A 12505-nucleotide genomic window follows, 5' to 3' on the forward strand; every position below is an offset into this window, starting at 1 on the left:
ACATCGTGGATATATGAGTGACCAACTTAATTAATATTCAAGTTCATCACATAAAACTAATTTTTTTTATAAAAAAGAAGAGGGTCTCACCGAGGTGGTGCACGTGCTTGGCTAGGGGACGACAGCTGGCGATCGACGGCGGTGAGGACGGCGATGATACTAATTAAAACCTACAAAACATACCATAATTTCAGCTCAAATTGCATATAAAAAAATCCCTAACTTAGGCATTTCATCGAACACCTTGCTAGCACTAGAAAAATAGTACGAGTTAAAACTACCAAAGAAATGAGCTAAATTAGGAACGCCGGAAGGAAGGATGATATTGCTAACCCTTGGATAGATGTATGCCGTTAATCTTGTTAAAATGGTGGAGAAAAATGAAGATTATTGGAGTGTGAGAGGTGCAAAATATTTGGAAATGTGAGAGAGGATGAGAAGGAGAATGAGATGCAGGGGGCTCGGGCGGGGCGGCGCGCGCTGATATAGGCATGGACCCTTTAGTACCGGTTCCTTAGATGAACCAGTACTAAAGGTGCAGCCCTGGCCCCACCTCCGCCTGGAAACTGGGCAGAAACCCTTTCATACCGGTTCGTAACACGAACCGGTATAAAAGGGCCTTAACGAACCGGTATAGATGTCCCACCCCTGGAACCGGTACTAATGACCCCTTTAGTACCGGTTCGTAAGGGAACCGGTACTAAAGGCTTAGATGGATGCCCATTTTTCTACTAGTGTACAGGGGTATTGGGTACAATACATAATATAGTATAGTATATACAACATATCTAGAGTTTATCCCCCTTCCTCAATCTCAAGTGTAGACAAGTTGAGATTGCTTCTACATATCTGGAATAGAGGTAACAGTAGAGGTTTAGTGAAGATACAGTAGAGATTTAGTGAAGATATCAGCCAACTGATCTTTGGAGGAGATGAACCAAATTTGAAGCAACTCGTTCTCGCACAAAGTGAAAGTCCACCTCAATATGCTTGGTTCCAGCATGGAACACGGGGTTAGAGGACAAGTATGTTGCACCGATATTTTCACACCATAATATTGGTGGAGTTGTCTTAGAGACACCGAGTTCTTCAAGAAGTGTTTGTACCCAAATAACTTCAGCTATGGCATTCGCAAGAGTCTTGTAGTACTCAGACTCTGTACTCGATCGAGAGACGGTTTCCTGCTTGCGAGCACTCCCATAAACTAAGTTGCCACCATAGAAATTAGCAAATCCCCCGTGGATCATCAGAGTTACCGGCCTAGTCAGCATCAGAGAACAGTCAGGAGATGAAGTAGAAGGATGAAGTAGTAGTCTGTGTGACAAGATCCCCTTAACATAGCGAAGAATGCGTTTATCTACTGACCAGTGAGTAGATGTGAGAGCATGAAGGAACTAACACACCCTGTTCACCGCAAATGAGTGGTCATGACGTATCAGAGTAAGATACTGAAGACCACCAACAACACTGCGATATCGTGTAGACTCATCAGATGAGAGTGGAGTACCATCAGTGGAGGAAAGTCTATCCGAAGAAGCCATAGGTGTGGTCATAGATCCACTATATATGCAAGAGACCAGCACGCTGCAACAGTTCAGATGCATACTTCGGTTGACTTATAAGAAGACCACTAGTAGGTAAATGATGAACCTCAACACCCAGAAAATAGTGCAGCGGACCAAGATCCTTAAGAGCAAAAGGAGTACGGAGCTGATGAATCAGGCGATCACTAGCCGCAGCAGATGAACTGACACAATAATGTCATCCACATAGACAAGAAGATAGAGGGTAATGTCAGAACGCTGAAGTATAAACAGAGATGTATTAGCGGTAGACGGTGTAAACCCAAGACCAATGAGGACAGAACTGAGTCGAGCATGCCACGCCTGAGGGGCCTGCTTTAGGCCATAAAGTGCCTTGTCAAGGCGACATAAGTATCCAGGGTGATGAGAATCCTCGAAGCCAGGAGGCTGGCGCCTGAACACCTCTTCTTCAAGAACACCATGTAAGAAGGCATTTTGAATATCAAGTTGATAGAGATGCCAACTCTTGGTAACATCCATGGACAAGAGTAAGCGGATAGTCATAGGACCACAGGACGAAATGTATCTTCATAGTCGAGACCATATCTTTGTTGAAGCCTTAGCAACCAAACGAGCTTTATATCATTCAACTGGTGCATTGGACTTCTGCTTGATTTTAAACAGCCACTTGCAGTCGATAATGTTCACACCTGATGGTGGTGGTACTAGTGTCCATGTTTTGTTTGTTTGTAATGCATATAATTCGGCTTCCATGGCCTCACGCCATTGAGGACATGTTAGTGCAGCATGATGATCACGTGGTTTGGACTGAGTAAGATCAGTAGAACATGCCAAGCGAGTAGCACTCCAGGCTACTGTACCATCACTCTATTGCTTGGGTTGTCTGATGTCGCGTTGTATACGAGTAACAGCACGCCGAACTGGGTCCATCGCTGGTTGAAGCGGAGCAAAATCCGGCCCAAGAGTGAGCGGCTGAGACGAGGATGAGGTGGTGCCTGGAGAGGCCCACGAGGGAGAAGTCGGTCCATCGCGCACCGAAGAGGCTGGAGACCATGCATGACTGGGCGGGCCGGTACCGCTCGATGCATGGGCGGGCACCTCGAGGCCATGCACCCGATCGACGTGAGCGGGCAGGTCGCTATGATCGACGTAGTCTCGATCGCCGGAGTCAACAGAACCAATATCAGCTGGCACATCATCCAAGAGCTCAAGTCGAGCACCACGTCCCGCACCTACACCATGGTTAGCAAGAAGCATAGGATTATGTGCGGCATCAACAAATTGGTCAGGTCGTAAAAGCGGGGTAGTGGATGTATATGGAGGAGAGTTGGATGATTGTTGAGAAAAAGGGAAAACATGCTCATCGAAAACAACATCACGAAATATAGACTCTGTTGGTAGGAATGTGAAGGCATTTATAACCCCTGTGAAGCGAGCTATACCCAAGGAAAACACATTGTTTGGAGCGAAACTCAAGTTTTCGTTTATTGTACGGACGGAGATGAGGCCAACATGCACACCCAATTTTTTTAAAGAAAGTATAATCCAGGACTTGTCCTAACGAACGTTCAATGGGAGTTTGCATATCGATGACACGACTAGGAAGTCGATTAATAAGGAAGCCGGTAAAAGCATCACTCCAAAAACGAAAAGGGACATAAGCATGAGCTAACAAGATGAGTCTTGTTTCAACAATGTGTCTATGTTTTCGTTCAACAATGTCATTCTATTGGTGTGTATGAGGACAAGAGACATGACGAGAGACACCAATATAAGTAAAGAACTTATTCAGTCTATGGTACTCGCCTCCCCAATCAGTTTGAACATGTAAGATTTTTTATTCAAGATTCGTTTGAACATGTAAGATTTTTATTCAAGAGTCGATTAACATGCTTTTGAAACTAAAGAAAGATCCGAAACACACCGGATTTAAGTTTGAGGAGATAAATACAAGTAAAACGACTATAGGCATCAATAAAGCTAACATAAAATTCATGTCCATTCACAGAAGTTTGGGTCGGGCTCTATACATCAGAATAAATAATCTCAAGTGGTGCAGTAGTAACACGAGTAGACAAAGAAAATGGTAATTGATGACTTTTGCCTTGTTGACAGGCTTCACAGATTACATTTTTATTGACTGACTCTGAGGGAAGCTCATAACGATGCAAAATATGTTGAACTATTTGTGTAGCTAGATTACCTAGGCGTGAGTGCCATTGCTCACGCGACACTTTGACACTGTTGAGAACTTACTTGATAGATGACTCATCGAGATTATAGAGACCTCCACCACATCCCTCTCTAAGAAGAACCACCCTCGAAACCCGATCCTTGACAAGAAAATTTCAAGGGTGAAATTCAAAGAACACATTATTATCACGAGAGCATTTTTTAACAGAGAGAGGATTACGTGTGACAGATGGAACATGAAGAATATTTTTGAGATGTAAAGGGTGCGAAGAGGTGGGTAGTGTGGAATGACCAATATGTGTAATGCGCATACCTGCTCCATTAGCTGTCTAAACATGATCTTTTCCACGGTATTGCTCTTTCATCATAAGCTTGTCCAGATTATTGTTGAGGTGATCAGTGGTCGCCGTATCAGCATACCAAGTAGGGTCAATCGGGTAAGACGAAGTGGAACCACCACGAGTAGTAGTCACTGAGAAGGTAGAAACTTGGCGATCCATATAGCGGCCATCTTTGCCATCACCAAGGAAGTTGCGATCAAATCTCTTGAAGCAACATGAAGCCACGTGACCAACCTTGCTGCAAATCTGGCAGGTAGAATGTGTACCGCCAGTGCACTGATCAGGGCGACGATTGGCAGCAGGTGCAGGCGAAGGAGTGTAGGCTGGCTTAGAAGTAAAGGCCGGCTTAGGTAAGTAGGCTGGCGAGGGAGCATGTTGGGACGCCGGATAACCACCACCCGAGAGACCTAGTACGCCATCATCTGTGTATTGGCACTAAGTTAAACACGGCGTGCATCCATCCTCTGCTCCCGGGAGTTGCGCATGGACTTCGCGAACTGGCATCGGATCCGTGAGTGCTCTAGGCGAATCAACTTGCACCATCGAATCATACTCATTGTTGAGGCCTTGACAAAAATATCCTGTAAACTCATCTGGACGCAGGGGTAAACCCATCGCGGAGAGTGCATCAGCAAAAGCCTTGATCTTATTGAAGTATACTGTTGTCGTGGTGTCTAGCTTCTTCGTCTGGTCGAGCTCGTTGCGGATGCGCATAGCCCGCGCCGTGGATTGTGCAAACAAAGTAGCTGGCGAGAGTTTCCCATGCCTCACGGGACGTGGTGACCATTGTCATCATCCCACGAACACTCTCGGTAAAGGAGCAGACTATCGCAGAAAGGATGGCCTGATCTTGTTGTTGCTATGCTGCATACCGAGGATTTGGAATAGTTGTTGGGCCACCTTCCTTCACCACTGCTGCAGTATTGGGTATGGTCGCGGTCGGGCATGGAAGAGAGCCATCGACAAACCCAAACTGCAAATTGCTCCGCAGAATCGGAACAACTTGAGTCCGCTAGTAGATGTAGTTCTTGCTAGATAGTCTGGTCGTGATTTGATTCGTCAGACTGATCGGCGAGGAGGGGATCATGCATACCATTGTCGTGCCGCTGGGGATGGCCGAGGAGGAGGACGCAAAGGAACCAGAGGAGAGGGCAGAGGAGATCTGCGAGGAGGGTGTAGAGGAGGTATGCGCCATTTTTGTGGAAGCAAGCTTGAGCGATCAACTCAAGCGGACGAGCGGGCGAGCAATCTAGGGTTAGCGCCGCCAGGCTCTCATACCATGAAAACGTTTATGGGTAGGGTATTGCACACCTCCCGAATAGGGTGGCTTTGTATTTATATCAGAGTATTACAGGAGTATTAGGTACAATACATAATACAGTATATACAACATATCAGATAACGGAATTGCTAATTTCAACCTTATGTCTCAGTCACGTGCTCCTGCGTTGGATTTTGTTTGTGCTTGAAGATTCGTGTTTGCTGTTGTTTACACTTTGTTTAGATCCGTGCTTTAACACGCTGATGTAACTCGACTGAGACGTAAGTTAAATCGCAGTCGACTGAGCGTTAAAGACACCCATCAGATAATGGTGCCTCCTCGATATGAGCTTTGTCAAAGAGTATACAGTTTTTCTTATTTAGTATACGCCATACGGGTTATTTGAACCATTGCAGTCAGTCTATAGATGCGTGCATCAGTTTAGACCTGACACGACTGCACAAGAGGTCCACGTAGGGGAGACATCATCTACAGAAAGACACAAAAAACAGCTCGGTGGTACGGTAGCCGCCGTCAGCTTCAGGCGAGAACGGTGGAGGGAAGAGGCTGACGAAAACGATAGTCTGTCTAGATGCACTGAATAAGACTTCATAAATTTCGTTGAGTCGGAACGTACATAAAAGTGAGTGCATCCTTGGAGAAACAGGAGTACAGGACAAGAGCTTCCACGCATGGGATTCAACGTGATGAGAAGCCATAGCTGAGATCTACCTAATAAATTCAGAAAAGTGGATAGAATGATAAGTCAGGCCACATCTTGATGCGTGATAGCCAGCTAGCTAGCAGAGAGCCATTGACTAGAGGTATGGAATGGGGGGTACACGGCGAGTCTTCAAATTGCTTTTGTGTTTTCAAATGAAGCAACGGGATCCTTTACATTTACATAATAAAAGGTGAAAGAATAGGAAAATCAACGCTTTAGCGCGTTTCTCAGCTTTTTTTTTCGCGGGCACGTGAAAAACGTGTCATATCTTTATAGAAGGGAGCAAACCAATATACAAGAGACTAACGGGGGATGCGAACATCTACCCGCGGCCAACCCACACACACCACTCTAGCCTGGATACCTACTCTCGTAGCATGACTCTCCTCTCCCCTCCCCTCGCAGCCCTCCAAAGGGCGAGCTCCTCTAGCACGGACTCGATGATCTGCTCCGTGGACAGCTGCCTCTATAGGTTACCAAAGACCCTGGCATTCCTCTGTTTTCAAAGCGTCCAAGCAATCAGCAGGACTAGAGTGTCAAACCCTCTCCTGTCCTCCCTCCGGAGCCTCTTCCTCGCCTCAGTCCACCATTTCTCTAGATTGGTGTTCTCCTGTGGTTCCTGGAGTTGTGATCCTAGCCTTCTCAAGCATCCGAACCAGACCATCTTAGCATACGGACAATGCGAAAGAATATGATCAACGTTATCTCAGCTTTGTCCATTAATAATCATGTCAGTGGCAACATCATTTACAGAGCTCATGGGGTCAGCGCACTGGTAAAGCAAGGCGCATAAGGAAAGAACAAGTTACGTTTTACCTCATCCGACAGTATTCCCAAGTATGAATATTATGCAGGTCAAAAAGCAGATACTCTAAACTAATTAACACTACAAGACTACAAGTGATCTGTCGATCCCGAGCTACGTACGTACGGAAGAGTACATGATCTTACAGAAGAACGCAACACAGGCATATAATAACATGAGCTAGGAAAGATGTGGTGCTAATAGTATGAATGCAAATGCCAACTTACCAAGTTAGACAAACCAAGAGCTTCAAGAACAAGTTAGCAAGCCCAATGCGCGCACACCTGTCTACAACACCACAAAGTTCATACCCACACTTATCCAATATTGAATTGATGGAGTAGCCAACTTAATCAAAAGTCTAAATTGATGAAGAAGGAAGGATACTATATTTTATCACTAACCTCTCAGATCTATGGTCTTGATTCGATACATCTTAGTTCTGATACCATGTTGAATTGATGCACTAACCAACTCAAATGAAGTTCGATGTATGGCATAGAAGGCGACGGTGAGGTGGTTCTCTTCTTCTACTTCTCTCGGTGCATATGGTGTGGCGGCGGCGTTGCCCTCTATTCTTCTCTCTCATGAGCCAAAAACTAGAAAGAACAAGAAAAGGTGACCAAACGGTTCAAATGATTCGGAAAAGTGAAGGGTGTGGATACAAAAGTAGGTTGGCCCCACCATGTGTATGCAAGTTGACCGTGGGCGCAATCATCCGGTAGGGAGCAACATATTCTGCTTTATGTAATATTGCGAATTGAACAAAGTCTGGTTTCCCCCATAATCTTTTCACTTGGCTCATATTTCTTTCCTAAACTTCACTTGGCTCACTAAACCCCCTAAACTATGATAATGTTCTATTTAACCCCTCTACCTGGTTCAAAATTTGGATCAAAATTCTAGATTAAGGGGGTAAAGTGGACCATTAATGATAATTTAGGGGTTTAGTGAGCCAAGTAAAATTTAGGGAGGAAATATGAGCCAAGTGAAAGGTTTAGGGGGAAACTGGACTTTGTTCGTGCAAATTTTACTGTCTATAGAACAACGTGACTTGATCCCCTCCGATCCACTTGCCGAGGACAAGCTTGAGTTGTGATTGGTGAAAGCACTTGCCCACTTGGGGGGAGTTTATCGACCCATTTATTCCCAACGAATGCGCTACACATTTGCCACGCATGTGCTGAATGTGGTCGACGTTTGAAGAGGAACATCATGCACGCACACATGCATCACTCCTATATGCACGGCAAAGTCTTTGCCGTGCGACACCGCACGGCAAAGGTCGCACGATAATACCACTGAAGGCAAAGGCTTCATTACCGTGTGACTCGCAAATGTTGCACGGCAAAGGCTTTGTCATGCGACGCCGCACGGTAAAGGTCGTTTCTTTATCGTGTGTCAAACATGTTTTATCTAAAAAAAGGCCCTAAACTAGGTGGTCTGGGATTCAAACCTAGGATGCAGAGTAGGAAAAGCGTGCAACCTTGCCACTGGGCTAAATATTCGTTTGTTGATAACTATACCACGCCACGCCTTTTGAGCTGAGAAGAAATCCATTTTTTACACTTTTGCCGTGCGCTTACACTAGGCAAAGGCTTCTTTACCGTGCGTTTCTTAAAAACACTAGGCAAAGGCTTGCTTTGCCGTGCGTTTGTTAAAAACACTGGGCAAAGGCGTGTACGGTGATGCATTTTATGCTTTGCCGTGCGCCTTGATTCGGCTTTGCCGTCAACACTTTCTTTACCGTTCGTTCTGAGGGGTCTTTGCCGTTCAGAGATCTTTGCCGTGCGTTTTTCTTCACTTTTGCCATGCCGCCATTCTTTGTCGTGTGGTTTCGTGCCATCGCACGGCAAAAACTTTTTTGACATCAGGGCATCTCCAGCGGCGCGACGCATTTCGGACGTCGAAACGGACGCGTCGTGTCCGTTTGCGTCGGCCGAAATGGTCGAAATCGTTCGGGCGTCCGTTTGCGTCGGGGGGTGGCTCCAGCGGCGCGACGCATAATTTTTTTTGTTTCATTCATGCAACCATAATTTACGTTAAAAAAAACATAAAAACGCCATAAAGGCGTGCTAAAAGTTGCTGCTGCCTACTGGTCGTCGTCGCTGACGAGGTTAATGAACTCCGGCGTCGGCCATGGAAGCTCGTACGCCGGCGGTGGAGGAGGTACCGCCGCATGGGCAGGAGGCTGTGGCCGGGGATCCCACGCCGGAGCAGCAGGGCGGAGCGCGGTCGTTGGAACGCGTCGGCGTAGCCGGAGGAGTCGCCGGCCTCCCCTGCGCGGCGCCGACTCCCGCAGCTGGATTGCGAGCCCCTCCCACAAAGCGAGCTCGTTGAGCTCGTCCTGCGCGCTGTTGGCCAGTGCCATGGCAATGGCCTCATCCTCGGAAAGGTCCGGCGGCTGGGTCTCCGGATCCCACGCCGGCCCGCCGTCGTCGTGGTCGTAGTCGACCATGTGGACGTCCTCGTCCGCGTCCTCCTCGTCGTCCGCGTCCTCCTGGTCGTTCTCTTCTTCTTCTGCGGCGATCTCTCGGTCGAAGAAGTCCATGTCGCCGAGGTAGCCAGCGCGGCGGCGCGCGTCGAACTCCCACGTCCCGAATGAAATCCAGTTGTAGGAGTTCAGTGCGTACGCCTCATCCTCCCGCAGATCCAGCGGCAAGATCGCTCGGCGGCGGCGCACCTCGTCCCGCCGCTCTCGGCCCTCGCGCGGCACGGGGGGGACCGGCATGATGACCCACAAGTATAGGGGGTGTATCGCAGTATCTTCGATAAGTAAGAATGTCGATCCCAACAAGGAGCAGAAGGTGTTGACAAGCAGTTTCGATGAAGGATTCACTGTAAATACTCACAGACAAGTATTCAGGGGGTTTTGATGTAACAGATGAATAAAGTACGAGTAAGTAAAGTGCGAGAGTAACAATTGCAGCGAGTGGCCCAGTCCTTTTTAGCACAAAGGACAAGCCGGTTTGTTTACTTATAATGACCAAACGTTCTCGAGGACACACGGGATTTTAGTCTAGTGCTTTCGCTACATACGGCTAATTAATCTTCATTGTTTTGATAAGTGTTGTGTGGGTGAACCTATGCTAGTGTACCGCCCTTCCTAGGACTAATACACACTTGTGATTATACTCCTTGCAAGCATCCGCAACTACAAGAAAGTAATTAAGATAAATCTAACCACAGCCTTAAACTCTGAGATCCTGCGATCCCTCCTGCATCGATATACCAACGGAGGCTCAGGTTTCTGTCACTCCGGCAACCCCGCAATTGGCAAACGAGTACAAGATGCATTCCCCTAGGCCCATAAAGGTGAAGTGTCGTGTAGTCGACGTTCACACGACACCACTAGAAGAATAACACCACAACTTAAATATCATAACATTGAATATTACTCAACCATACTTCACTACTAACATTTAGACTTCACCCATGTCCTCAAGAACTAAACGAACTACTCACGAGACATCATATGGAACATGATCAGAGGTGATATGATAATGAATAACAATCTGAACATAAACCTTGGTTCAACGGTTTCACTCAATAGCATCAATAACAAGTAGAAATCAACACGGGAGAGTTTCCCCTATCAAACAATCAAGATCAAACCCAAATTGCTACAACGGTGACGAGGTGCAGCGGTGGAGACGGCGGTGATGATGATGAAGATGATGGTGATGGTGATGGAGATGATGTCCAGCTCGATGACGGTGACGATGGCGTCGATTTTCCCCTCCGGGAGGGAATTTCCCCGGCGGATTCCTGCCCGCCTGAGAGCTCTTTTCTCTCTGGTGTTCTCCGCCCCGCAGAGGCGGCTGTGGCTCTTCGCGACGTACCCCTTCTGGCTTAGGTTTTCGGGACGTAGGCATACGCTAAGAAAAGGAGGCAAAAGGGGCTGTGGGCCCCCCTCCTCATAGGGCGGCGCGGCCAGGCCTTGGGCCGCGCCGGCCTATGGGGTGGGCCCATGGCGGCCCTCCTCAGCTCCCCCTTCTGGCTCCCTTCGTCATCTGGAAAAATAGGAATTTTCGTGTAATTCCCGTCAATTGTTGATCTTCCGAAATATTGCGTTCTGACGATGCTTTTTCCAGCAGAATCCTGGCTCCGGTGTGCGATCCTCCAATAATCATGAAACATGCAAAATAGATGAAATAACATAAGTATTACCTCCAAATATGAAATATATCAATGAATAACAGCAAGTTATGATATAAAATAGTGATGCAAATTGGACGTATCAACTCCCCCAAGCTTAGACCTCGCTTGTCCCCAAGCGAAACTGAACTCGGTAAACAGGACCACATGTTTATGGAGTGAAGAGTCGATAAATCAAATACGGACAAGAAGCATCATATTCATTCACACAAGACATTCTAGTAAACAACTTCCTCATATAACTCAACTTGAAACAAGTATAAGGTAATCACAAATAAAGGTGCATAAGAAATCATAATTGGTGATGGCAAACTTTATTCTTGGTCGGAAGAACGAGTTAACAGATTATACTTATCTATTGAGCAGCGCTCTCATGTTAAAGTTTATATGGCTTATCTTGCATACTCAATCATAATGATCATTGATAACTTTCAAAGCTATATTTATTCAGATAAAACTTGTACTAAACAAGGAAGAATAAAAGACATGATGAAGCAAATCACAATATAAAAGTTTGATCACAACAACTAAAATGCTTGCTTGAGATGGAGGGAAATAGGTTTACTGACTCAACATAAAGTAAAAGACAGGCCCTTCGCAGAGGGAAGCAGGGATTAAATCATGTGCTAGAGCTTTTTCAATTTTGAAATCATATAAAGAGAATAAAAGTAAAGTTTTGAGAGGTGTTTGTTGTTGTCAACGACTGGTAGCGGGTACTCTAACCCCCTTGCCAAACAGACCTCCAAAGAGCGGCTCCCATGAAGGACGTTATCTCCACCAGAAAGGTAGATCATCCTTCTTCTCTTTTGTTTACACATGTACTTTAGTTTATTTAAGGATGACACTCCCCCCAACCTTTGCTTACACAAGCCATGGCTAACCGAATCCTCGGGTGCCTTCCAACAATCTCATACCATGGAGGAGTGTCTATTGCAAAATTAAGTTGCTTACTGATGAATCAGAGCAAAACATGTGAAGAGAGTTATTAATGAAAGTTGATTAATTGGGGCTGGGAACCCCGTTGCCAGCTCTTATTGCAAAATTATAGGATAAGTGGATGAAGCCACTAGTCCATTAGTGGAGGCTGCTCAACAAGATTGAAAGATAAAACACCACATACTTCCTCATGAGCTATAAAACATTGACACAAATAAGAAGTAATAAATTTTGAATTGTTTAAAGGTAGCACATGAAGTATTTACTTGGAATGGCAGGAAATACCATGCAGTAGGTAGATATGGTGGACACAAATGGCATAGGTTTGGGTTCGGGTTTGGATGCACGAGAAGCATTCCCTCTCAGTACAGGTTTTTGGCTAGCAAGGTTAATTAGCAAGCATAAGAGTCGAGGGAAACAAGCAAATATACATGTGATAGACATAATCATGCATCTTTCTTGCAAGCACAAACAATTTTAACTTCAGAATAATAAGCTATGAGCTAACAAGAAAGGAAGACAATGAAACAACTATATGTATTT

Source organism: Lolium rigidum, chromosome 7 (genome assembly GCF_022539505.1).
Source record: "Lolium rigidum isolate FL_2022 chromosome 7, APGP_CSIRO_Lrig_0.1, whole genome shotgun sequence".
Classification (NCBI taxonomy): domain Eukaryota; kingdom Viridiplantae; phylum Streptophyta; class Magnoliopsida; order Poales; family Poaceae; genus Lolium; species Lolium rigidum.